Source organism: Equus caballus, chromosome 3 (assembly GCF_041296265.1).
Source record: "Equus caballus isolate H_3958 breed thoroughbred chromosome 3, TB-T2T, whole genome shotgun sequence".
Classification (NCBI taxonomy): Eukaryota; Metazoa; Chordata; class Mammalia; order Perissodactyla; family Equidae; genus Equus; species Equus caballus.
The window spans coordinates 3,184,968-3,209,343 of NC_091686.1; the positions used below are offsets into that span (position 1 = coordinate 3,184,968).

Here is a 24,376-nt window from a genome sequence, read left to right on the forward strand (position 1 = left end):
CTCCCCACAGCCATCGCAAAACTGGAAACTGCCTAGAATTTGGTTATTTGCAAATTCCAACCCAGTTGTATCCTTTGCTTTAAAGTAACGGGTTATGCTTGCTGTACTAAGAAATCGAGATACTTTACCATAGGTCGGTGGAGCAACAAGTTACACAGACTGATGCAGTAGAGTAATGAAAATGTTTCATTCTCCAAAGAACAGAGAGAAGCAGGATTAATAACCAAGTGCAACCAAAGCATGTGTTCAGTATTCTGCCCCCTCAGGGAGCAGAACGGGCAGTCCTTTGGCTTGGACCGATGGTGCCTGCCTGGAACCCAGCTGAGTGGCACTGAAGAAAATCCTGGGTAGTTTCCTTCAAGATAAGCACAAGCTGACGTAGACGAAGAGTAGCTCAGCAGTCTAGACAAGTGGCTGGGAAACCAGACCACCCACACCAGCCCAACTCTCACTGCTTACACGTTCACTGACGTCTTCTCTTTCAAAAGCGGAAGAGTGTAATTCTGTTAAATGGAATCCCAGAAGATTCTCAAATGGTAGAGGATGAACTGAATATACAGGACAGTTTTGTCCGTCTACCCAGACACAGTGAATTGACTCAATTTCTCACTAATACACACAATGTAAGTTCCAGTGTGAAGAAAGATAAATAGTATAGAAATATCTGAGGGAAAGGATCTGGTAGCCCTTCACTCCTAATCCCACTTAGCTCCCGAGCTGGCCACTTTAACATCTGGTGCCGTATCCTTCTAGGCTTTAAGAGTGCACTTGCACAAAGCCATCTGCGCATGTGTGACTTCGGGGAGTCTCTTCCCCTTTTACATGAGTGCATCGCCCTGCAGTCGCCGGCACCTCCCCTGCTGGATAGTGAGTGCCTTCCATCCGGTACATAGATGCTCTCCTTCATTCCTTGTTAGGATACTGACTTCTGCTTGCAGGGAGCTTTGATAAATTAACATGGCAGATACCGCAAGGCCCTTATAAACTAATGGACTCTGATGAAATGTGCAGAACTTTTCAGCTTATCTTGAATAGGAATTTTATAAAGTTTTGCTATTTGTTGGCACTTTTCTTCTGAGTTTGAGGGAAAAAAATTTCCCCCCGTTTTAATCATCTTTTAGGTGAATTTTCAGGGGTTGCTTTGAGTGTTTCATCCTTTGATATTTTTGCTAGGATTTAAGTGTTAGAAATGTAACAATCTGTAGCTGCACCCTGCTACTTTGTATTTCTACTTTTTAAAAAAGATTGCCCTTGGCAAAACTGATAAAAAATCATTTATATTGATCATTTTCCACCAGCTGCCCCCTAAAATTTCATCTTTCAATTTTAAGCCCCTTCCATAACGGCAGCAGCACCAACTAAAACTTTGTCTAAGTTATCTGTCTTAAAATAGAATGAACTATACGGTGAGCAAAGAGAGGGAACTGGCGAGAAAAAGATTCCAGCCATTTGGGTCAAGAGAAAGCAGAGAGCTGCCTTGGATTTTAGTGGACAAATCTGCTGGAAAAATCTGTCAGGAGAGGATGAAGGGTAGCCTTGGGGAATTCAGACAGTGATCTCTCTAACCGTTAGGAGCACAGCACTAGCATTTTTTGGGAGGTGTTTTCCTTGGCATCACTTTCTCAGGCTCTCATTACCTGATAGGGGGTTTCTGCTGCAGTTTCCTTTCATTGGCATTCAGTAAAGTCTGTTAGGAGATGTTCTCTATTTACCAGGTTAGCTTAGGAATGCAACAACTTCGACTTTTAAATTGGGACCATTTTTCACCTTCTAAGTAAAATGGTTTATATTTGCTTGTCTAAGAAAACCATTAAAAAACCCAAACAAACAAGTCTGTGAAATAATCCATTTGGGAAATAGCATAAATTTGTATATATGGGTGTGTGTTTCTAAAGCAAGTAACTCCTATTTGAAAACATGGGATTAAAATGTTGACGAGAAACCCATCAGAGATAAAAATGTCAATGTTTAATGCCAACATTAAAATGAAGGGAAAGAAGAGGGTTGTTCAAAGTATCAAGTGGCCTGTTTAAATGGAGTATCAGTTTTTAAAGGAGCTTAGTTTGGGTTCAAACCATTTTTGTACTTAAGCTGCTCAGCGCGTACCTTGAGAAATGTGGCTTTGCACAAGCACTCAAAGTAGTTATGAAGGGAATTCCATCATGCATCTTTGTTTTTTGAAATTCGATTCAAGACAACAGTGCGTTCACATAAGAAGGCAGGACATCTCCACAGGATGACCGAAGGAAAGGGGAAGGCGACGGCGACACAGGACAGCCTGTTGGAGGTGTGAGACGCCAGCAGGGCGTGAGGGAGAGGCTGGAGGGCGCTGGGCTGGTAGGCTGGGCCCTGCCACCAAAGTGGAAAGCAGTGGACTGGGCAGAGCAGTGGCTTTGTCACCGTTTACAGCCAGATAGTTGTAAAAGTTTGTCTCCCATCCCGTCCCTCTGCTTTCACCCTTTCCTGAGGCAGCCACTCCCAACTTGCGGTGGTTTTGCGGGGGTGGAGTGTTTACCTCCATGCCTCTAAATAATATATCTAATGCCGCTTCTTGATTTTTAGTTCTTGAAACGATGTGTCAGCTTCCCACCACCCCTGAACGCCTGTGCCCCAGCCTCCCGACAGAGTTGTATTGAACTTCGTCTAGCACAGCATTCAGTGTTCACATCCCCGTGGCTGTGTGGATGCTGTTGTTTCATTCGAACAGGATAACAAAATGATTCCTTTTCTTTTTCTTCACACGTTCTTTTATTTTTCCCGGAGTTTTTTTAGTTTTCCACGTACTTCACTAATTCGCTCTAAACTTGGCCAGTTTTCCAGGCCTCACCAAATGCTCAGTTGCATCAGCTGTCTGGCCCTTTATCTTCTCAGCGGCGTCTCTCCTGGAGCGTCTACCACCTGCACCTGGTGCACATGGCATCCTCCACCGGGACGTCTCCTCCCTCCTACGGCTCCCTCCCCCCGAAACTCTCCTTTCCTCAGTGCACATTCCCCCCTGGCTTCCTGGGAAAGCTGCACAGGCAGTGAGCATCTGAAAATGTCTGTCTTCTTCATTTATGCTTAATTGATACTTTGGCTGAATATAGAATTCTGGGTTGGAAAACATTTTTCCTTCAAAATTTGAAAGCATTGCTTCATCGCTCCCAGTGTTGTTGTGAGGAAAGCTAGTTGTAACCTCTTTGTTTCTCTTGGAACTTTTAGGATCTTCTCTTTAGTTCCCAGTGTTCTGAAATTTCACTATTATGGAAATGAGGCAGTCTGTTTTCGTCTGTTGTGCTGGGCGCTTGATGGGATGGACCCTTTCCATCTGGCACCGCATGTCCTTTAGTACTGGGACGCCTTCCTGAATTCTTATTTATTTTCCTCCCTGTTTTCTCAGGAACTCCACAGTTATTCAGATGTTGGGTCTTCTGGACTGATCCTCTAGTTTTCTTCTCTCTTCTTCCCTATTTCCCATCTCTGACTTTTTATTCAACTTTATCCTCCAATCCCTCTGTTGGTTTTTCATTTCAGCTATTATGTTTTTCATTTCTGAGTTCTTTTTTTGTCCTCAGACGTTCCTTGTTAAAAAACAGTACTCTATTTGGTTTCATGGTTACAAGGCATTTTTTCAGTCTCTGAAGATATTACTGATAGAGTTGAGGATTTGTCTGCCTGCAGTTTCTGTGAACTTTTTCTCTGTTTTGTTGTCGTGGGCTCTCTTTTTGGGGTTAGAGGCCTTCTTCAGACTCCTGGTGTTTTCTGGTCGCCTGCACATGTGTAAGAATGGGCGCTAACAAGCTCTCGGGACACTGTGACTCGGTGCGGCAGTCAGCTGTGTACTCCCCTCAGGGTGACCAGGCCTGAGAGTGGTGAGGACAGGAGCTTCAGGGCTCGCTGGTGGGGCTCCTGCAGAATTCCTCCAGCCTGGGCCTAAGGACCTGGCTGCCGACATCCTGGGAGCTGCGTGGAGAAGAGGGCCAGTTTCAGGGGGCAGGGGCATGTCGCAGCTTTCCTATCAACTTGCCTTTTAAATTCCTCTCTTTTCCTGCAGCTGAGCTTAGTGTGGCCCAATCCAGAGACTCTCTCTGTTTTAGCTTTTCCAGAGAAGACTCCTGCAGAGTTCTGCTTGGGCAAGGGAGTGGCGCCTCAGCTGGGCCGTGGTGGTCACAGATGGAGAGATTGGCACTCTTGCCTGCTGCTTAGATATTCAACCCACCTTCCTCCTTTTAGCTCTGCCCTGCTTCCCAAGATCCTAGCACTGCCACTTTCTGAGACTTTGGAGCTGACCCAGCACCATTGGGACTGAGTCTTAGTTTTCCCAGCTGCACATTTAGGATTCAGGTTCTTGCCTCGGCCATGTCAGTACCACTGATCCACCTGCTTTCACCTTCCATGCTCATATAGCTGTTACTTCCTCTCTCATTTTCTCCATTCTTAAGGGCCTCAAAAAAAATCCTTCGAGCCAGCCCTGATGGTCTAGTGGTTAAAGTTCAGCACTCCACCTCAGTGGCCCGGGTTCACTTCCTGGTCTTGGAACCACATCACCCGACTGTCAGTTGCCATGCTGTGGCAGCGGCTCACATAGAAGAACTAGAAGGGGCCTGCCCCGTGGCCGAGTGGTTAAGTTCATGCACTGCACTTCAGTGGCCCAGGGTTTTGCTGGTTGGGATCCTGGGTGCGGACATGGCACTGCTCGTCAGATCATGCTGAGGCGGCGTCCCACATATCACACCAGAAGGACCTGCAACTTGAATATACAACTATGTACTGCGGGGCTTTGGGGAAAAGAAGAAAGGAAAAAAAGATTGCCAACATGTTAGCTCAGGTGCCAGTCTTTAAAAAAAAGGAAAGAATTAGAAGGACTTACAACTAGGATATACAATCTCACTGGGGCTTTGGGGAGAAGAGGAAAAAAGAAGAAGATTGGCAATGGATGTTACGTAAAGGCACATCCATCCCAGCAAAAAAAAAAAAAAAAAAAAATCCCTTTATTGCCATTTTGGTGGATTTAAAGAGGCAGCAAGAGTAGATGACGGGCTGAATCCACCATCTTTTCTGGCCAGTTGTTTTTTTTTTCAGTTTTACTGAGAAATAATTGGCACACAGCACTGTTTAAGTTCAAGGTGTACAGCATGATGATTTGATCAGGCAAGTTTTCTAATGTAATGTTGGATTGCCAGGGAGAAGGATGTGGAACAAGTATCCCAAGCCTTGAGAATCCCTTACTTCAGGGAGTGGCAGGAAGGAGACGACAGGAGACTTCCAATTCTGTGTGTCTTTGGGTTGTTTCGTGCTCTGCTGTGAAGTGCGTATCTTCTTTCTAGTTAAGAATCGTTAGCTGCACAGCCTGTCCACAGGTACTCGCTGAGCATCTATCCGTGGCGAGCACGAGTGGAGGAAGGGAAGGAAAGAAGGAAGCGCCTTCCTCCTCAGGGGTAAGCAGCAAGGACCACCTGCCGGGGAAGGCTCACACCGCTCCCTGTAGAGGTGCGTGAAGACGCTGTGCCAGGACTGACATCCAAGCACCCGCCTCAGGAGCCTGGCGAGCCCTGGTGCTCCGCGTGTCCTATTGCCTGCTGAAGAGAAGCTTGAGTTTGCTGAAATGAGTGAACCGTAGCTTCTGTTGTGACTCATTTTAGGGTTTTGTGTCTTCTTGCACAAGTGAAACAAGGCCCCTGACCTACTGCCCACCACAGAAACTCGTTCAGGCCACAAACGCTGATGGTCCTCTAGTATGGGCACTGGCCGTCCCTCCCAGGGTGGACACTGCCCTGGGCAGTTAGTGAGGGACTCTCCAGGCAAATGTGCTCTGGATAATTAAACAGCGGATAATCAAAATCACAAGTGCACTAGCTGTGGACATACTGGAGCCCCCTCACCTCGAGAGACATTCAGCTTTTAACTCCAGCCCTTCAGTGTGGATTTGCTTTCTTATGCAGACTTCTCCACTCCAAAATTACTAAACTATTTCCTAAGTTTTGTTTTCAAACACAAAAATCTTTACTGATTGATTGTTGTTGTTTTAGTATGGTGTGAGGTGGTATCTGAGAGGTTTTCCTCAAATGGTTGCCAATTCACCCAACACAATGTATTGAAGAAGGCTTTCCTTTTTCTTTCCAATTTGAGGTGCTATCCTTGTCATTAACTGAACTTACCTGGGTTTTTTAATATTGCATATTTACAGACCACTCCCCAAGATCAGACTCTCTGGGAGGGGGACTCCAACCACTTTTGGAAAGCGGTGCCTTAGAGCCTTGCTACCCAGGCTGGCCCGAGGACCAGCAGCATCAGCATCACCTGGGAGCTAGGTCAAAGCTAAAATTCTGGGTAGTCACTCCAGACCTGCTGAACCAGAAACTCAGAGAGGGGCCTGGCAGTGTGTTTTCACTAGGCCTCTGGGGAATTCAAGTGTTGCCTACAGTTTGAGAATCACTGACCGAGGACTGAGCATACAGCTCGATGACTGCCACTGAGATGGCCACAGCACAGCTGGTGGGGCTGTCTTGGCAGTCAGTGTCCACCACTGATGCAAGCACTGTGTTTAACTCACTTTCTCCAGCTCTTTTTTCCTGTCTGCTGTCAGGAGAGTTGGTCGTGGGTTTGCATAAAGATGACACACACGACCAGGTGGGAAGTCATAACGGCCATCCCCACCCCACACACACTGCAAAGTGCTGAAGGCTCCTAGTGCTCTGAAGAGGGGCAGGGAGCATGCTGAGCGTAAGCCCCCCAGGACTGCCCCATGCCCAGGGCTCCACTTCACTCTCCAGGGTTGACCTTGGTGGCAGGACACACCGCCTCTGGCCTGAGGCGCACACTGTTCTTGAGGCCTTGGGGCAACGCAGATGGGATCCCTGGCTTCCTGGGTTCTGTCGACCCGCGTGAGGGGGTGGGGGCTGCAGGGAGTGGGCGGGGCCGGTCAGAAGCTGGCTCCCACGAAGGGTAGGTGTGCCCACCATTTACCCACTGCAGCGATTCCCACTTCCTGCGCAAGGAAGTCCCAGCGGCTCAGATCGTCCCCTGTCAGCCCTCAGGATGTGGCAGTGACCTCGCCAGGGTAGTGGCACAGCTCCAGCCCAGAGGGCCAAGTGCCACCATCCGGACGCCCAGAGGCCGTAGGAACCAGTGTCCAATCAGGAAAGGCTTGCTACAGACGGATCCAAGTCCCAGCCGGGCCCTTCCCCCTCCGCCGTGTGCAACGGAAATCAGATTTTCACCTTCCAGTATTCCACTGTCTGATTCCTCAGCATAGTTTCAAAGTAGGTGGCCTCTGGGCAAGGCTCTAGGCCCATTGCGGGGTCAAGAGCGTGGCACACCAGGCCTCTTCCCTCCAGGGTAAGCTGTGGTGCCTGGCTCCGGGACTCCACCATCGGGTTCCAAGCCGACCCGAGTCTCTCCAGTCTGCTTCTCATAGGATCACCTGGTGCCTGTTAAACTGCGGCTACCAAGGAGTCTGCTGTGAGCTCTGGGTAGGGCCACCGCGGTTGGACCTGAGCAATGAACTTAACAGCTGCCCGCGCGACCCCTCCCAGCAAAGTGGGAACCCCGGATTCCACAATGGGCACAAGGGCACGTTGGACAAGTGGGAGAGACTCATGACGTCCTGTGAGTTAAATGCCCTCCTGGTCTTGATTACCCCTTCAGTTGGTCTCCTTTGTCCCTCCCAGTGGTGACTCAGAGGAGTGTTTTCTTGCTCATCCAGCCTGGGTGCCTCGGAAACAGGACGGACTTTTTTGCTGCCAGCTCCGGGGCCCCACCCTGCGTTGTAGGCAGCAGCAAGTGGGGTCACGACCAGGTTAGCGCCCCTATCTTCGGAGGATACCTGCCTTCGTAGGCAGGCTTCGGCTCCCAAGTGCCGACAGACCGGCTGGTAGAGGCCCGGCTTCCGTGGCTGCTGGGGGGCGGCTCCCCGCTCTGGACCCCCGAGGAGCGTCAGGCCTGAGTGGGACAGAAGGTTTCCGCCTAAGCTTCTGTCATCTTGCCTGGCCTAGGGATCCTTCTAGAAACTGGGGCGTTACTGGAGGGAGGATTTGGAGCACAAACAGCTGAAAGAGTTTGCTAGAAAGTGTTGCCCTGTGGGGTGGGGCAGCACCTGGCGCGTCCAGACACGTGCGTGACTTGGAGGAAAGCCATTTTTGGAGAAGGCTCTGTTTCCTGCTCCCGCGCTGCGGTGCCGGCGCTGCCTTCCGCCCCGACGAGGGAGGCGGGCGCTGGAGGCGCGCTCATGCCTGCTCGACCTTTCTGGGCAACATCGAGCGGGGCGGGCGCGCGCGGCGCCCGAACGGGGCCGGGGTGTCGGGGGCCCCGCGGCGGGCTGGGCCGGGCCGGGCGGCCAGCGGGGGGCGCCTGCGGCCGCTCCCGCCCCCGCGCGCACAGCCGGGTCCCGCCCGCGGCTGGCGCGGCCACTCGAGCGGCGGCGGCGGCGGCAGGGGCAGGTGAGCGCGGCGACCCCGGGGTGCGCGCCGTCGGGTCCTCGGCCCCGCGTCGGGGGGCGGTCTGCTGGGGGCCTGGTTCCTGCCTCGCGTTGACCCGGCAGAGGGGGCGTGCGGGCCGCGGCTCAGAGCGGGCGATGGAGGCGGGATGCCGGCCGGCGGCCCCGGGCCCGCGGAGCCGCGCCCCCTCCCCCCCTCCCCCCTCCGCCTCGCTCTCCCGCTCCCGCTCCCGCTCCCGGCCGAGGTTGGGGTGGGTCTTCTCAGCTTTGCCCCCGCGCGCTGCGGGAGACGCGCCCAGACAGCGTCTGGCGCGCAGGAACCGGGGCCAACCCCACCTACCCGATGGCCAGACTGAGATCTGACGGAGGGACTGGCTCTGCCCCTGCCTGTCGCCCTCCGACCACTCTGTTGGGAAGCCGGCTGTCTTGTATGGCAGAGAGGGGCTGGTTTGTTAGGTTTCGCAGACTTGGACAAGGCAGGGACCCCTGGGGCGTCAGTATAGTCCGTTTAAAGTAAAAATAGCTCAGGGGAAAAGGTTCGGTGAGGGCAAGACTAGGGGTCGTGGCCGGAAGCAATCCAACGAGAGCCCACAGTGTTGAGGACCCCTCGCCGGTGTAACGGGTTGGGCGGGTGGATGGGAGAGTGAGCAAGGCATGGGCCCTAACTTGGACCCCACTGCGGGAAACCGGAGCGAGCGTTTCCCGTGAAGGAGAGGGGCAAAGGTGGTTCCTGGCCCTAGCTGGGGGGTGCCGGAGCCTGTCCCGGTGTGACTTGTAGGTGTTCTCTCTCCTGGTTTGTATCTGGGTCTCCTCTCTCAAACGCCAAGACCTGTTCGTTCTGAGTCCTGGAGCCAACGCTGGAAGTGAGAGTTTGGCCTCATTACTGGAAGCAGAGCCTTTAAGATAAGGACCAGGGTGCCCTGTGTGGTTGGGCTTTGCCTAGAATGGCCACATCCGGACCAGTCTTAGGTTCAGGGCCCTCAAGGCTTGCTGAAGCCCCCTCAGACCTGGTCCAGGGAGATGCCCCACGGAAGAATGAGTGAATGAACGACAGGACTGCAGTGGTCTCAGGGCCTGAGGCTGACGACTTGGCAGACTGGAGCTGTGGGCTCTGAGATGAGGGAGCTCTGGCGTTCAGTCACTGCTTTTACGTGTGGAGAGGGGAGCTTGTGCACTGTGGCCCCGGGCCTGAGGGGGCAGACCCCAGGGGTCGTGAGGAGGTCCCGCAGGAGGACCAGCTGGGCCTGGGGAGCAGAGGTGGGCACCTCATGCGTGGCGAGCTGGGTCCCCTGGGGCCTTCTGGAGCTGCCTCCCCCCGTGCTGAATGCTCAGGATCCTCAGACGCTGGGTCATCTTGCGTGTCGGCGAACAGGCGGTTGATGCCCTCGGGCTTCCAAGAATGGGTGCTCTGGGGCCTTTTATGGAGGAGGGCAGGCAGCGGTGGGGCCTGCCAGGCCCCCCAAGGGAGTCCTCCAACTTCAGAGACCAGCTGGCTTACAGAGCCCTGGCCTGGCCCTTGGACAGTCTGACCCCGTGAGTTAGGCGGGGCTGGAATGACCAGCCCCGTTCACAGGTGGGAAAGCTGATGTCATCGCAGGTCTCACAGCACATCAGGCCTGGAGCTGGGACTAGGGCCTGGGCCCGGTCTTCCCCTCCTGTTCTGATGTGGTTCCTGAGCCCCCGCCCCAGCAGGCAGAGTCTCAAATGGGCCCATTAAATGCCTCCCGAAGGGCAAACATATTGCCTGCACACCCACCTGCCCACCTCTCCCCTCGTCCTGTTCCTACCCCATACCTGGGGACACCCTAAGGCTTTTCTGCTGATCCCTCACCTCTTGGCTCCCCTTCCTCTGTAGCTGGACACAAAGAGACGATGAGGGGATGGTAGCTTATGTGACTCTGGCTGAGTCCGGCAGGGGAGCCTCGAGTGGCTTGCCTGTGCCTGGGCAGGAGGCAGAGAGACGGGCTCTGTGTGGTCCCTGCCCCCTCGTAAGCCCAGTGGCCAATAGCGGAGACAGAGTAGTTGTCCCTTGACCCCAAACACCTCTATAGAGAGAGGCTCACACAGCAGGCAGGCTGGTCTGTGTGCGGGGCGCCAGAGCACTGACAGGAGGGGTCTTCATTGGAGTATCTTTGGGGAGCTTGTTGATGGATAATTTTTTGTTTCTTCGTGCTTTATGTATTTTTAACATCGTCTATAATGAGGAAGAAAAACACAACTTTATTCCTTTTTTGCTCTGGCAAAGTTTCAAAAGCAGTTCTGCTGCTTCTGAAACTTGGACCTGGGCTTGTAGGTGAGGTCTGGAGGCCACCGTGAACTTCCGAATTTAATAGGGTGCCCAAAGGGAGGGTCCCAGGGTTTTGAAATGTTTCAGCACAAGTTAACCTCAAAACCTGACAGAGCAGCCTGGAACTCAGGCAGAAGATGCCGTTGTAACTGGTCCGTTGCAGAGCTTCTCACGGGCAGCGTGACTCTCCCGCTGCGTGTCTGCTGGTATCTGTGGCTCGTGACCGCCGGTGGAGAGCCATCTGATGGGGGCTGGCCAGAGGGTGGACGGGAGCCAGGGGTGCTGGTGGCGCCTCTCAGGAGGGACACCAGGCCAGGGGTGATGGTGTCAAGATTGGCAGCAGCCTCTAGGCCCTGAGCTACCCCAATTTGGGAATGGAAGAGAGTGTTTTCTAAGTGCGTGCCGCCTGGCCTGGGTTGGAATTGCGGTGGGTCTCCGGGCCCCTGGAGCAGTGGCGGCTCCGCATCCCCCTGGGTTCTCACTGAGGATGCTGAGTTTGTGGGGTCAGCCCACAGGCCCGTCTCCCTCTTTGCACACGCTGCAGGCGGGGTGAACCCTGGCTTCCTGAGTCCTTCCTGCCCCAGCTGTGAGGACTCCATGCTCACCACCCAGCCCTTGCCCTTGCTGTTCCTTGCTCTTGTAAACCCTTCCCGCCACTGCAGCCCCGTCATGTGTCTTAGAAAGTGCTCAGCCACCTCTTGGACAGCTGACCTCAGGGGGCCCTGTTAGCGCTGGTGGCCTGTGGCTCAGGGCCATGGCCTGGAGCCCTTCTGGCTTCAGGCTCTGTCTTGGGAGCGTCTGCCTTCCTCTGCTTTTTGGACATGGCTGTTTGAGCCTGGACTGTCACGTTAAAGGGGAAAAAGGAAAGCAGGAGCTGTGGTCCCCCAGCCCTCCACTGCGCTCTCTGCCCCCTAGCTTGTACAGAGGGGGCTAAATGGGGCCCCGCAGGGTGAGGTGGTGGGCATCAGGCCAGGGCCACCGCCAGGTGTGGGGAGCTGGCAGCAGAAGGCCCAGCCAAACAGTGTGTCCACATGAGGCCACTCCTTCAGTTAATGACCACCTGCTGAGTGAGGTGGTTGTGAGCAGCCATCCAGCTGTCTGCCACAGGAGCTGCTGTTTTCAGTTGTTAACGACAAAGGCTATTATTTGCAAGCTTTTATGCCTGGAGGACAAGAACACAGAGTCTGGAGGGAAACCCCGGGCTTAAGGCCCAACTCAACATTTCCTAGCTGTGTGACTTTGGGGAGGTGCTTCAGCCTCTCTGAGCTTCAGTTTCTCATCTATACAATGGAGACAATAAGAATACTTATCTCAGAGCCCAAGGAATGGTTCTAGACTAGAAGAGACCAAAGACCCGTGACAACCAAATGTGGTCTGTGACCCTAGGCCGAGAAGCATTGTACAGAGGACACTGTCGGGGCAGTTGGCGAGACTAGATCTGGACGGTAGACGAAAGAATTGTATCAGGATGAAATGACTTGGCCACACTTACATGGGCCCTCGTTCTTAGGAGACACACACTGAAGTAGTTGGGTGGAGGGGTGCAGTATGCACAGTCCACTCTCAAATATTAAAGAGAACAGGCACATAGACAGAATAAAGAAAGGGAGGCAAAATGGTACAAATAGGCAAATCTGGATAAAAAGTATAGGAGAGTTCCTTGTACTTTCCTGAAAGTTTGAAATTATTTCAAAATACAAAGTTGAAAAAAAATGCCTATCTAATGGTGTGAATGAGATGATATTAATTTCTGTCACTTAGGACAGCGCCTGGCACTCAGTGAACATTAGTGTCATTGTTACCGTTGCTTTTTATTATCATTAGTATGGGCAAAGTGTGTCTTATGTCGTTGTCACAATAACCTGTGTTATTTTTCCACTTTGCAGATGACACAGTTGAAGCCCAGAGAGGTTAAGTGGTGTGCTCAGGGCCACCCAGCAGTGAGTCCAGAGCACTGATAGGAGAACTGCCTAAAATGTATTCTGGATTAATTGCCAACATCTGCAAACCATGAGATTTTACATAAAAACCTAGATTTGTAGTTTCCTCTGCTGACTCAGAAGGCTCATACCGCCAGCTGCATTCTTGCCTGGCAGCCCCTGGCTGAAGCTCAGCCACAGTCCCTCTCTACACAGGGCATGGGCCTGCCGGGCGCCCCCGTCCCCACCTTGCCAGCCAGCCTCACTTGTTGATGCCCCTCTGGCCTCTGGGGGCTCTGAGTTTGCTGTCCTGGGGAAGGGCCATTGGACACCTGATCCAGGGTGCTGACCCCAAGGCTTGGGTCCTTGCCCTCCCACACGATGCCCTCTGTCTGTCGCCTCCCCCCTGCTCGTCCGTCCAGGGTGCTGCAGTGCAGCTCCCTGACTCAGCCTACACCTGAGCACCTGCCGGGGGGCGGGGGCTGGGGGCTCAGGAGAGGAGGCAGAGGAGCCTGAAGCCTCGAGGCTGCAGCCCGCTGCAGCCTGCCCTGTTCCCAGTCCCCCCTCATTCTGGCCTGCAGCTCTGAGGCGGGCTTGCGCCTGGCTCTTCTGAAGGGGTGAGGAGGGTTGGCTGACCACCCAGGAGGAGGGTGTAGGAGGCACTCACAGAGGGGCCCCAGGCTGCCGTCTCATCCTGCTTGCAGTATGGAGGTGGGCAGTCCTTTCTCCTCTCTGAGCCTCTGGTTCTTCCTCTGTAAGATGGGATGTAGCGCCTTCCTAGGGGGTGGGCACAAGGATTGAGACCCGCGAGTCGGCCTGGAGCAGGGCGGAGGCCTGCTTCATCCCAGGGCTTGGCCTCTGATGCCCCTTGTTCCCCGCCAGCCTCGTGCAGGCTCAGTAGGTGCCCCAGAGGCGAAGGAGTGAGCCAAGGCTGGAAATGAGCATGCCTGTCCACAGGGGCTGGGGGGCGGGGCTGGGCAGGCATTGTTCCTGTGACTTTGAAGGTGTGCCTTATAGCCCCCCTGGCACAGAGGAGGGAACAGGCTCTGTGAGGATGGTGGGAGGAGCTCAACTTGGTGAGTTTGGTGTACAACAGATGGGGAAACTGAGGCTCAGAGAGGCGAGGTGACCCTCAGAGGTCCCACAGTCAGGCAGCTTCTGCCTCCTGAGCCAAGGCTCGGAGCTACATTTTCCTCCCGGGAGGAGGAAAAGTCAGCTCATTCCTTAGTTTTATTTATTTAATTTTAGTTTTTAATTAATTTTTTCAGTGAGGAAGATTGGCCCTGAGCAGTCTTCATCTTTTTTTCTTGAGGAAGATTGTTGCTGAGCTACCATCCGTGCCAGTCTTGCCCTACGTTCTATGTGGGACGCCTGCCACAGCATCTCTTGATGAGCGGGTGTAGGTCTGCGCCTGGGATCCAAACTGGTGAACCTCACGCCACGGAAGCGGAGCCCACGAACTTAACCACTACACCATCCAGCCAGCCCATTCCTTAGTTTTAAATGGCTTTAATTTTGTGTTAATCACAGAAATAATTCACATTTATTATAGAAAAATGTGAAAACATAAGCAATAAAGTGGGGGGAAAAACCAGAATCTGTACTCTCAAAGTAACCCGTTAACATATTCGGTTCCAGTGACTTCCAGATGACTTTTTTCTTTTTTACATGTATGACAAGAAAAAGAAATGGAGCATCACAACTTTCCTTCTTGTCGTCTAGGGAAAGTTGCGCCTGTGCAGCTTGCTCCCTGGCTTTGTGCGTGGAGCTGTTGGGTTCTCAGGCAGACCTCAGGCTCCCCGCGTGTGGCACGAGCAGCCCTGGTTAATCTTCTCTGTCCCCTGTTGCTGGACGCTTAGGTTGTTGCAGGATTTTTGCGGTGTAGCGCTGCACTGAGCGCGGAGCTGTGTCTTCTGCACACCGGGGGTTCTCTGGGGGGGAACGAAGACGGCCCGGTTCTCACCGGCGCGGGGGCCGCAGCCTGGACGGCGTGCACCGGGCCACGTCTGGGCGTGGAGGCCCCGGGCGCCCGCGGAGGCCGGCCGGGCGGCGGCTCCCACGGGAGGGCTTTGCGGGGAGAGGTTCAGATGCCCCCCAGGCTGGTGGTGGGAGCCGTTCCACTCCGGCTGGGGGGCGGCTGCGGCCCCCGGCTCCCTGCAGCTGGGTGGGGTCGTCGGCCCATCCACGCGCACGTCCGTGTTCAGGTTGGGAGCGCGCGCGCCCTGCGTGGCGCGGGGATGCCAGTCGGGAGCAGGGCTGAGGCTGGTTCTGTGTTTCCGGCGCTGAGACCCCAGCTGAGTCGCCTTGCTTCTCAGGGCCACACGTTTCCTCATCTGTAGGAAGAGGCTAAAGCCGTCCCTGTCCTGCCGCGAGCCTCGAAAGAGACAGCAGATGCCAGAGCTCTTACAGTGACAATGGCTCAACGTTTCCTATGGAAAAATGAAACACGCACGGGGACAGAGGAGTAGCCCCTCCACCATTCCTCAGCCGCCACAGCTGACAACTCTGTCGTCTCAGTGTTCAAATTTCCACTTGTTTCATTAACATCTCTCTCTATATATATTTAGTTTTTGGAAACCGGCATCCGAATAAGGTCTGCATAATGAGATTGCTTGATGCGTTTCTGCAGTCTGCTTTCATCTGTAGGGTTGATATTCATTCGTTTTCTCTCTTGTGCCGTGTTCTTTTTGAAGCTGGGCCCTTTTTCCTGCAACAGAGCTTCCTATAATGTGTAATGCGTTCCTTATCCGCTCAACCTCTTATAAAGTGGTAGTTGTGTCCGGAGGCTTCATCTAATTCACTTTTGATTTTTTTTGCACAAGAGCACGTTGGAGATGGGCTTGCAAACTTCTCCTGGGGAGCTTGCCCTGTCTGGGTGAATTCCTTTTTGTAATGGTGGCAGCCATTGGTGTTCAGTGCCTTTCAGGTGGTACTGTGGTTGATGTTTTGGTGAGGAAGATGGTCCCTGAGCTAACATCTGTGCCAGTCTTCTATTTTGTATGTGAGACACCGTCACAGCGTGGCCTGATGAGTGGTGTGTAGGTCGACACCCAGGATCCAAACCCACGAACCCTGGGCTGCCCAAGCAGAGCATGCGAACTTAAACACTATGCTACCGGGCCAGCCCTAGTATTTTTAATTATCATAAAAACCCTCCATTTTCACCTGGTTGTAAGTAGTGCTGAGTCTGGCGCTGGGTGGAGAGCTCCGGTCTCAGGTATTTGGTTTTCCTTATTCCTTCTTTTTCTTCACAGTGGTCGCTTTACTTGTCTGTCGCTGTCTGTTGATTATGTGGGTAGTGTATTCTCATTACTGTAAATTGGAAAACAGACATAAATAAGGAGACAAATATGAAATTAAAACTGTGCTAAATTTGGGGCTGGCTGGGTGTCGTAGTGGTTAAGTTTGTGCACTCTGCTTGGGTAGCCTGGGGTTCGCTGGTTTGGATCCTGGGTGCAGACCTACACACTGCTCATCAAGCCTTGCTGAGGCAGCATCCCACATATGAAATAGAGGAAGATGGGCACAGATGTTAGCTCAGGGCCAATCTTCCTCAGCAAAAAGAGGAGGGTTGGTGGCAGATGTTAGCTCAGGGCTAATCTTCTGCAAAATAGCCCCACAAAACTGTGCTAAATTCTATCACCCAGCAATAACTCCTAAGATTTGGAATATATTCTTCTAGATTTTCTTGTGTGCAAAAAAATATGTGCACGTCTGTGATAGTGTTAAATGAACAAGAGGTGGCACCTCACGTGCAGTTTTGTGGGCTGTGATCTTCACGTTGGGCATCTCCCTTTGCCAGGATCTGAGTGAGGGGCGTGGGCTTCCTGCCTGCCCCTCCGCAGCTCACACGGGGCAGTGTGTGGGGAAGGACAGGCGGCTGCTGGTGTGGCCCAGCTGCCAAGTTTTTCAAAGGAAATAAGGACTTTTGGTTGGCAGGGCAGTTGCTTTCACATCTGTTCTTTTAGGATTTTCTGCTGTTGCTCAACACACTGTGACCCTGGCTGCCCTTTTCCTTGTCCGAAGCCCTGTTGCCCAGGCCTGGCAGAGGCTGGGGCCCTGTGGGTCAGGGGAGCCAGCCTCCTGCCCTCTGGCAGGCTGTACCACCAACATGACGTAGGGTTGTTCTGGCATTGGAACTGGGATGAGCAGCAGCAATTTTGATTTCTACCCAGGAGGGGCAGTGGCTAAGGGGAGCTGAGTTTGGTAGCAAACATGCTGTTTACTTAGCACGTGTTTATTTGGCGGGCCTTGAGGCTCACCCCATGTCACCCCTTAGGCCTAGCACTGATTAGGAGTGAGAGGGTCCTAGTTCTGTCCTGTGGGTTGTAACCCATTGCATGACCTCGGTCAGCCCCTTCTCCTCTGAAAACCCAGTTTCCTGCCTGTTAAGTGAAGGGTGAGCCAGAGCATCTCCATATGTTCCCAGCCTGGGAAAGAAAGGGATTCCAGCACATCCCTGAGCCACAGCCGGGGAGAGATGAAGGCAGAGGGGCCGGAGGTGAGTCGACGCATCGGAATGCAACCACCCCAGTGTGAAAAGTCAGTCTGGGAGGAGGGTGAGCGATGGGACCACAAGGCATGCCTGCCTCAGCGAGCCTTTCTCCATGGGATCTCACTTCAGCCCTCCTGGCTCAGAGCATGGAGGAGCTGGGGGCCAGGATGGGGGCGGCCAGCAGACCTGAAGCTGGTACTGAGCCAGCCTGCTCTGTCCTCGCAGCTGGGGTGAGCGCAGGGGCACTCAGTGCCGCTGCCCGCTCTGTGTGGGTTCTGTGTTTCTGCTGACTTCATATTGGGAGAAGCTGGGTGTGGATCAATTCGGCAGAGGTGTCGTGAGGGCCTCTTGAATGCCTGGTGTTGGGGAGAGGCGGGTCTGCTGAAGAGAAGAGGTGACCCTCGGTCACTCCGGAGCAGGCAGGGACGCTCCAGCAAGAGCCATTGGGTCCAGTCTTGAGTGGGGCTGAAGGATCCACTTCCAAGGTGGCTCGGTCACACGGATGGCAAGTTAGTGCTGGCCGTGGGCAGGAGGCCCCAGTTCCACTCCACAGGGGCCTTGCCGCAGGGCTGCGTGAGTATCCTCACAACACGGTGGCTCGCTTCCTCTGACTGAGTGATCCAAGGGGGAGCACGGTGGAAGCCTCAGTGTCTTTCATGGCCTCACAAGTCATCCACTGTGATTTCTGCAATATTTTGTTGGTTACCCAGGTGGTGTGGGAGGGGGCAGTAAAGGGCAGGAACACCAGCAGGCAGGGGTTGTTGGAGGCCATCTTGGAGACTGATGACCACAGTGGGGAAGGTGGCCCCAGCAGCTCCCAGCTCATGTCCTACCAGCCTAGTGGAATGAGAGCACCTTTTCCTCCCATACTTCTAACAAAATTCCTAGAATTGAATCTCATTGGACCACTTTGAGTCACAGGCCCGTTCTTCAGTGGACACTGATCACAAGGCCACCCCTGGAGGGCTGGTTCCCCACGCCAACAGGGAGCTGTTACCAGAGTGAAATGGATGCTACAGAAGGGGGATAACTCTATATCCTCTGTAGAGAGGCCTGTGGCACTGTGGCCCAGATGAGGGGATGGTGGGGTATTGGGGAAGGCTTCCTGGAAAAGGTGGCATTTATACTTGTCTTGGCAGGATGGGTAGCAATGGCAGAATGGCCATTCCAGGTGGTGGAGAGGCCTGAGCCAAGGTATGGAAGAGTGAGGCAGCTGGAGAGTGGGGTCAAGGGAGATTAGGATGGAAGGATGAGCAGGACCACGTGTGGGGGCTCAGGAGGAGGACCAGGACTTGACTCAGGAGGCACAGCAAAGCCACGGAAGGCCTTTGACCAGGCCAGGCATGCGGTAGAGCCAGGATCTGGGGTCTGGGACTGAGCACTGTCAGCCTGGCCTCCTGTGCCTACCAGTGTTAGCGGAGCCCTTCCTATGCGCTTTACATGCGCTTCTCACTTAACCCTCCCAGCCTCCTGAGGAGCTGGGGGATGTCGTCCTGACTTTACAGATGGGCTGCCTGAGCTGCCAAGGTCTCGTAACTTGGCCATGGTCACTCAATGGGGCCTCTGACTCCAGAGCTCTGAACCATCTTTGTCCAGCTGGGACGAGGGCTGGGCTTGGGGAGCTGCCAGCCTGATTGCCCCGGCTCCCCCTGGGGCTCCCGGGGTGTGGTGAGCTGTGGCTGTGGCGTAGGTGGTCCTTTCTCTGCCCACGCCCCCTCGCAGAAACCTGCCTGGAGTTGGAAACGCACTGCGTTGCTGTAGGGTTTCTTCCCAAGGGGCACGGGCTCGACATCTTGGCTTGTTGAATGGGGCCACGCTGTCTGCTCAGCACTCGCTGTGATTTGTCCTTGGCTGACTGACAACCCCGTCTGCCGGGTTTTTGCTGCAGCTTTATTCCTTGTCTCCTGCTGTCTCACTGCCTTGTCACCCTGCAGCCTATAGCTCCCGTGCACCAGTCAGGGGTTGTCCAGGCCCTCCTCTCGGCCTGGGGCACCTCGACTTGGGCCCCCTCCTCCAGGGAGGCCCCGGACCTCCCCCAGGTAGATGAGGTCTCTCTGCCCTGAGCTCCGGACCATGGTCTCACCTTCATGGATGCTGCTCCCGGGTCTCTGTGCCATGCCATCAGTGGGCGGGGCTTGGCCCAGGAGCTTTCTCGTGTCCCCAGCCCCTGAGAGGGGTGCCGCTCACAGCGGGGAGGCCGGCTGTTCTGAGTGGGGCAGGAACGGGTCAGGGCCGTGCTGTGTGCCTGGCACCCTGAGCGAGCAGAAACCAGTCTTCCCTGCCTCATGCTGAGGAGGCCCGAGCTGCCCTCCTTTGGGGGAGTTTGTGCAGCAGGTTTGGGAGCACTGAGCACCAAGGCGTGGTGATCTCAGTGAGGGCACCCTGCCGAGGAGGGCAGAGTGGGGTTTGGAGAAGCGTGTCCCTGCAGAAGCCCTTCCTTGCTCCCAGGAGGGTCGTGGCCTGAGTGGTTGACAGCAGACAGACTTGAGTTTGAATCCTAGCTCTGCCTTTTCTTAGCTGTGTGTGCTGGGACAAGTGAGTGGCGTGTGTGAGCCTCAGTTTCCTCTTCTATAGAAGGGTGGTAATAGAAGACCCTCCTTGTGGGGCTGATGGGGAGGTCCGTGAGGCCGTGTGCCAGTGCACGGCGGTGTCGCACGCTGCTCACAGCACGCTGCTCACAGGTGCATTGGCTGTGTGCACAGGCCCTGCCTGCTGGGACTTGGCGGGCGGTGTGGGGTGCAGCGGGTCAGCGGGGAAGAGTCTGTCCACTGCCTCCTCGGAGGAAAGAGCTGGAAGGGAGGCCTGGGGAGGGCAGGAGCGTCTGCTGGGAACGTCAGGCTCTGTACCCCTCTTTGGTACCAAGCAGTTGGGTTCACTGTCAGGATAAAAGGTGGACAATGGCCCCAGGACCCCATGTCAATGCTCAGAAGGGCTCCCTGAGGGCCAGAGGGCGTCTTCCCCCTCTTTCTCAGGTCTCCACTCCCTGCTCCCCAGCCCTTCCTAGTCTGCTGCCTCAGCATGGAGCACCCCAGGGGCTCAGTGGGGAAACTGAGGCCTGGCAAAGCAGAAGGGAAGCTAGGGTTCGATGCCCGGCCTCCTGGGGCCAAGGGCTGCCAAGCTTCTCTGGGGGCTCAGGTTGTTTCAAATAGAAACTCCAAGCATGTGCCTTGCCCACTGGCCCGGCCGCAGCATGAGGGCAGCTGTGGAATAAAGAGGCCCCAGGTGAGGCTGGAGACCTTTGACCTCTCAGATCATCCCCTCTCAAAGATGGACGAGGCCACTTCACTGTGTGGGTGGGAAAACTGAGGCCGAGGGGCTGTGTGTGTTTGTGACTGTGAGTGTGAGAGGCCCAGCCAGGATGAGGCTCCGCGCCAGGCCGCTCTTGCCTCTAATTCCTCATTAAGGATGCGTTTACGCCCTACATCCAGCAGTCGTTTGGGGCTTGTAATGGAGATTTTTGGTGCTTGTTTCATTTTTACTTTTCAAAAATTGTTCCAGTTTAAAGCTTCCAATTTCCATGAGGTCACTGGAGCCAGGAGCCTGGCCTGAGCTCCCCCCGCCTTTGAGGGCTGTGCTGCAGCTGGGAGAGCGGCCCCTGCACCCCGAGTGGCGCAGGGCTGAGGGCTCACCACTGGCCTTTCTGCTGCTGCCGGAGCAGGAAGTGTGGGTCCCAGATGTGACTCATTCTCATTAGGTAGCCGTGGAAGGAGCCTTCCCGTGTGTGAGCCTTGACGTGGGCTGAGGAGGGGACGGCGAGGGCCAGGCGACCTCCAAGCCAGCTCTGACCCTGGCCTGGCTGCCGAGGGACCCTGGAGGAGAGCCAGGTAAAGCAGGGTGTGGGATGTGGTGCCATCTGTCCCGGTGGCCTGGGCCTGAGGGGCCGCTGGGAAGAACCCCCAGGCTGGCCTGGCCTGGGAGTGGATGGACGGGGTCTGGTGAGGCTCTTGGAGCATCCTGGGCAGACAGCCTAGTGGGGCAGCCCCTGGACGGGGGACCAGGGACAGCTTGCCGGCGGCATTTCCCAGCCTGACAAGAGGTGCTGTGGTTACTGTGCTGCTGTTCATCTGGCTTGTTCCACCTGGAATTCTGTGAACCACAGCCTCAAATGTCCACCTTTGTTTTTAAGAATGTAATTTTACAAGTACACTTTAGTTTTCTCAGTGAAAGTAAAAATTAACAAGGGAAGGGCAATTGAACTTATTTTGTTAGAGTAAAACAATGAACAAACAAAAAAACCAAACTCTGAGAGTGATAGGGAAGAGATAGAGAGCCAAGACGATTCAAGAAAAGGGAATAGGCACCATTCCCTCTGAGCCCCCAACCCACGGCCCGGGCACCAGTGTGGGGCATCGGGAGCGGGTCCTTCTGGATCTTTCTGCACACTCATCCAAACACACGTACATGGACACAGGGCAAAGCAGGTGCCTCTTTTCCACGTCGCCACGTGAGGTTCAGGACAGCTGGCACTGGGGGCTCCCTCCCTGGCCAGCTCTTGGGGCGACGAGGAGCGGGGACAAGGAAAGCAGAGGGCAGGGCTGGGCCTCTGAGTGACAGGGTCTCTGGCCCCAAGGCCTGCCCGGCAGCCGGAGCCCGGCCTGGCTCTGCCTGGAGTGGCCATGTGACATGACTGTCACTAGCTCTCTGGGCTGCAGACGTGCAGGTGGGCGGTGCGAGGGGTAAGGAGACCAGCACTTCTCAGCGTGCGGCCTGCTCCCCTGGGGCCCTCAGATGGTTTTAGCCTGCATGTGGATGAACTTGTTTGAAGTGTTACATACTGATTTTAATATGTTTTACAAAAAAAAATCTGAGCGGGACCTTGAGTGATTGGTGAATGTATTGTTGCCTTGGACAAGGCTGGAGAAGAAGTGGGGCGCGGAGACTGGCCGGCAGGAAGGGCCTTCCCGGCTCCCCCGAGGCCGGGCTCCCGGCGGGCGGGTGGACGCCAGGCTCTCGGCCCTCAGAAGGGAAGGTGTGAACTTTGTGGAGGACGAGTCTCCTGTGGCCTTTTACTGAAAAGAAGTGGCTGTTCCTGGCGGCCATTTTGGGGGCTGGCGTGGGAGTGGGTCTGGGGAGAGGGTGTCCTCCTGCGGCCCTGTGGGCCTGAGGGCTGGAGCAGCGAGGGGCTGGGCTGTGAGTGCCAGGGTGGGGCACGGGCAGGGCCTCCAGACAGGCCAAAGGCGCTTTTCAAGGGGAGACGAAGGTCTGACTTGATGTCGCTTTGGGGATGCGCACCCCCCTTTACAGTTTGTAACTGTTTGTTTGAACCACTCGCTGCCTCTCCCACTGCCCTGTGTGCTAGGTGTCATCCATCCCCCGTTTACAGAGGAGAATGGAGAGGCCCAGCGGGGCACTGCCTCATCCTGGGTCTCCCAGCGAGTTGGTCCCCAGGGGCTCCTGCGCGCCCTCCCTGTCCTGGAGAGCTGCCTGGCCTGAGGCCTGGAGCGGGAGTGGACACTGTGCCTTGTCTTTGGAGAGGTTGAGTGGGGCAGAGCTGAACAGGGGTTCTGGGTGGCTTTGGGGGGTTGGGAGTGGCCCTCCCTGGAGGAGAGCAATCAGGTTCCTCTGAGGGAGCCCGTGGGCCTCGCCTGACCCCTTGTCTGAATGGCGGCCGGGCGCTGGGGCTGACTCTGCGCTCTTGCCCTGGGGCCGTGTGTTCTTGGACTTGTGCTTGAGTCCTGCCTCAGCTGGGATGTGGACGATCTGGCCCTTTGGGTTTTCCATGTCTTGCCATCCCACCATTACCAGGGATCATCCAGAGGTGACTGGTGGCCCATTCCTCAATGCCATCCCGCTCCTGCCTCCTCTTGTCCTGGAGGGAGCGGGCCTGGGGCACATTCACGCTGAGCTGATGGCAGCTTTCTGTCTCCCGTGCCCAGGTGGAGAGTGGTGCTTGAGCTGGCTGGAAGGTCCTGGGGCCTCCGAGGAAGCAGGCCGAGTGGGCCACATTGCTCGCCGGAATCGGGTGGCGATTCCAGCCCTTCTTGGGGTTGGGTCTCAGGGTGGGAGGGAAGTGCTGGTGGTGGGCCTTCTGGATGTTCACTGTGTTTGCAAAGACCTACGTAGCCAAGAGCTGGGAGTTGCTTTGGCTCTGTGAATGAGGCCACCGCATCTGAACACCAGCCCGAGAAGCAGGGTCTTCTGGAGGTCGTTGGGTCCAGCCCCCTGCCTCCAGGCAGAGCCGGCTGAAGCTCTGGTGATGGCCGGGTCCAGCCCCGCTCTGCCTCCCTGCAGCAGCGTGTGTGTTTTGGGGTCAAGGATTGAGTCAGTTTCTTGCATCTGTAAAATGGGTTGCTCATGGTACCGAATGTGTCAGGTGGTCACGGGATTAAAGGAGGGGACACAGAGCAACACTACAGGCTTAAATGAGGCACAGACTGTGCTTGGCATGGGGGAGACGCTGCCCAAGTGGAGGTGTTTGTCATTTTCACTGTCATGGAGTTGTGTCGGGCTCTCCTCTGCCCCCACCTGCCTTGAGTGGGAGGGTGGACATCCCCGGGTGGTGGGAACCTGGGAGGTGAGGCTGGGCAGGGCGGGCGAGGGGTAGCCCTTGGGCTAATTGCTCTCTGTTCCTTGGTTTCCTCATCTGTAACGTGGCAGTGTGCAGTTTGCTGGGAGAGTTAAACGTGTGAAAAACGTTCTCCAGATGTCCGAGACCAGCAGGCTCAGGCGGCAAGGTCCCCACAGTGGCCGGAGTCCTCCAGCCTGTGTATGGGGGTCCTGCTGGCCCTCCAGCTCTGCCCCACCATTCCCAGCCCAGCCTGCCCATGCCTCCTCCCACCCCCACCCCCAAGGAGGGTGGCAGGGTGCCCACCCCACAGCCGTAGGCATCTGGCTCGACCTGCCGCTGCCCACGGGTTTCACAACCAGCCACGTCATGGCTGGGGCATTGCCCAATCCTGGGTGCAGACCTGCTGGGCCGAAGCACCTTCACCCCTGCCTTCCACTTCTCCCCACACCCCCAGCCCCACCTGAAGCCTTTGCAGGAGGGATGGGGTGTCAGCGGGGGGTGGGGGGAGCCTTGGGGCAGAGGTGGGCTCAGCTCCTCTTTGGTGGCGCTTCTCCCTGGGACACCGGGGGTCATTTCTCCCGTGGTCTGCTGATTTCTGGCAGGTCTATTTCGCGGGTGTTCTCAGAGCACCCACCAAGTGCTGTGCTGGGGAGACAGACTTGAGCTCCCTGGTGTCAGGACAGGGGCGGGGGGCGCGGCTGAGCTTGGGCCTGAAAAGAGGCCCCTGGGGGTCCTGGGTCCTCTAACACACACG

At 55.3% G+C, this 24,376-nt stretch overlaps 1 protein-coding gene across 6 annotated transcripts in view; it reads left to right on the forward strand.

Moving 5' to 3' along the window:
* Positions 1 to 7,674: 7,674 nt before the first annotated feature.
* Positions 7,675 to 24,376, forward strand: part of ADCY7 (adenylate cyclase 7) — a 58,466-nt gene continuing 41,764 nt past the window's right edge. For 2 of the 6 annotated variants that reach the window (XM_070261788.1, XM_070261796.1), the window contains exon 1: positions 8,278 to 8,417. The gene's annotated coding sequence lies outside the window, so the exon portion shown is untranslated. Of the gene's footprint in view, positions 7,778 to 8,277; positions 8,418 to 20,798; positions 20,939 to 24,376 lie in introns of those variants that run through there. The other 4 variants (XM_070261797.1, XM_070261794.1, XM_070261793.1 and 1 more) reach the window with 4 other exon arrangements.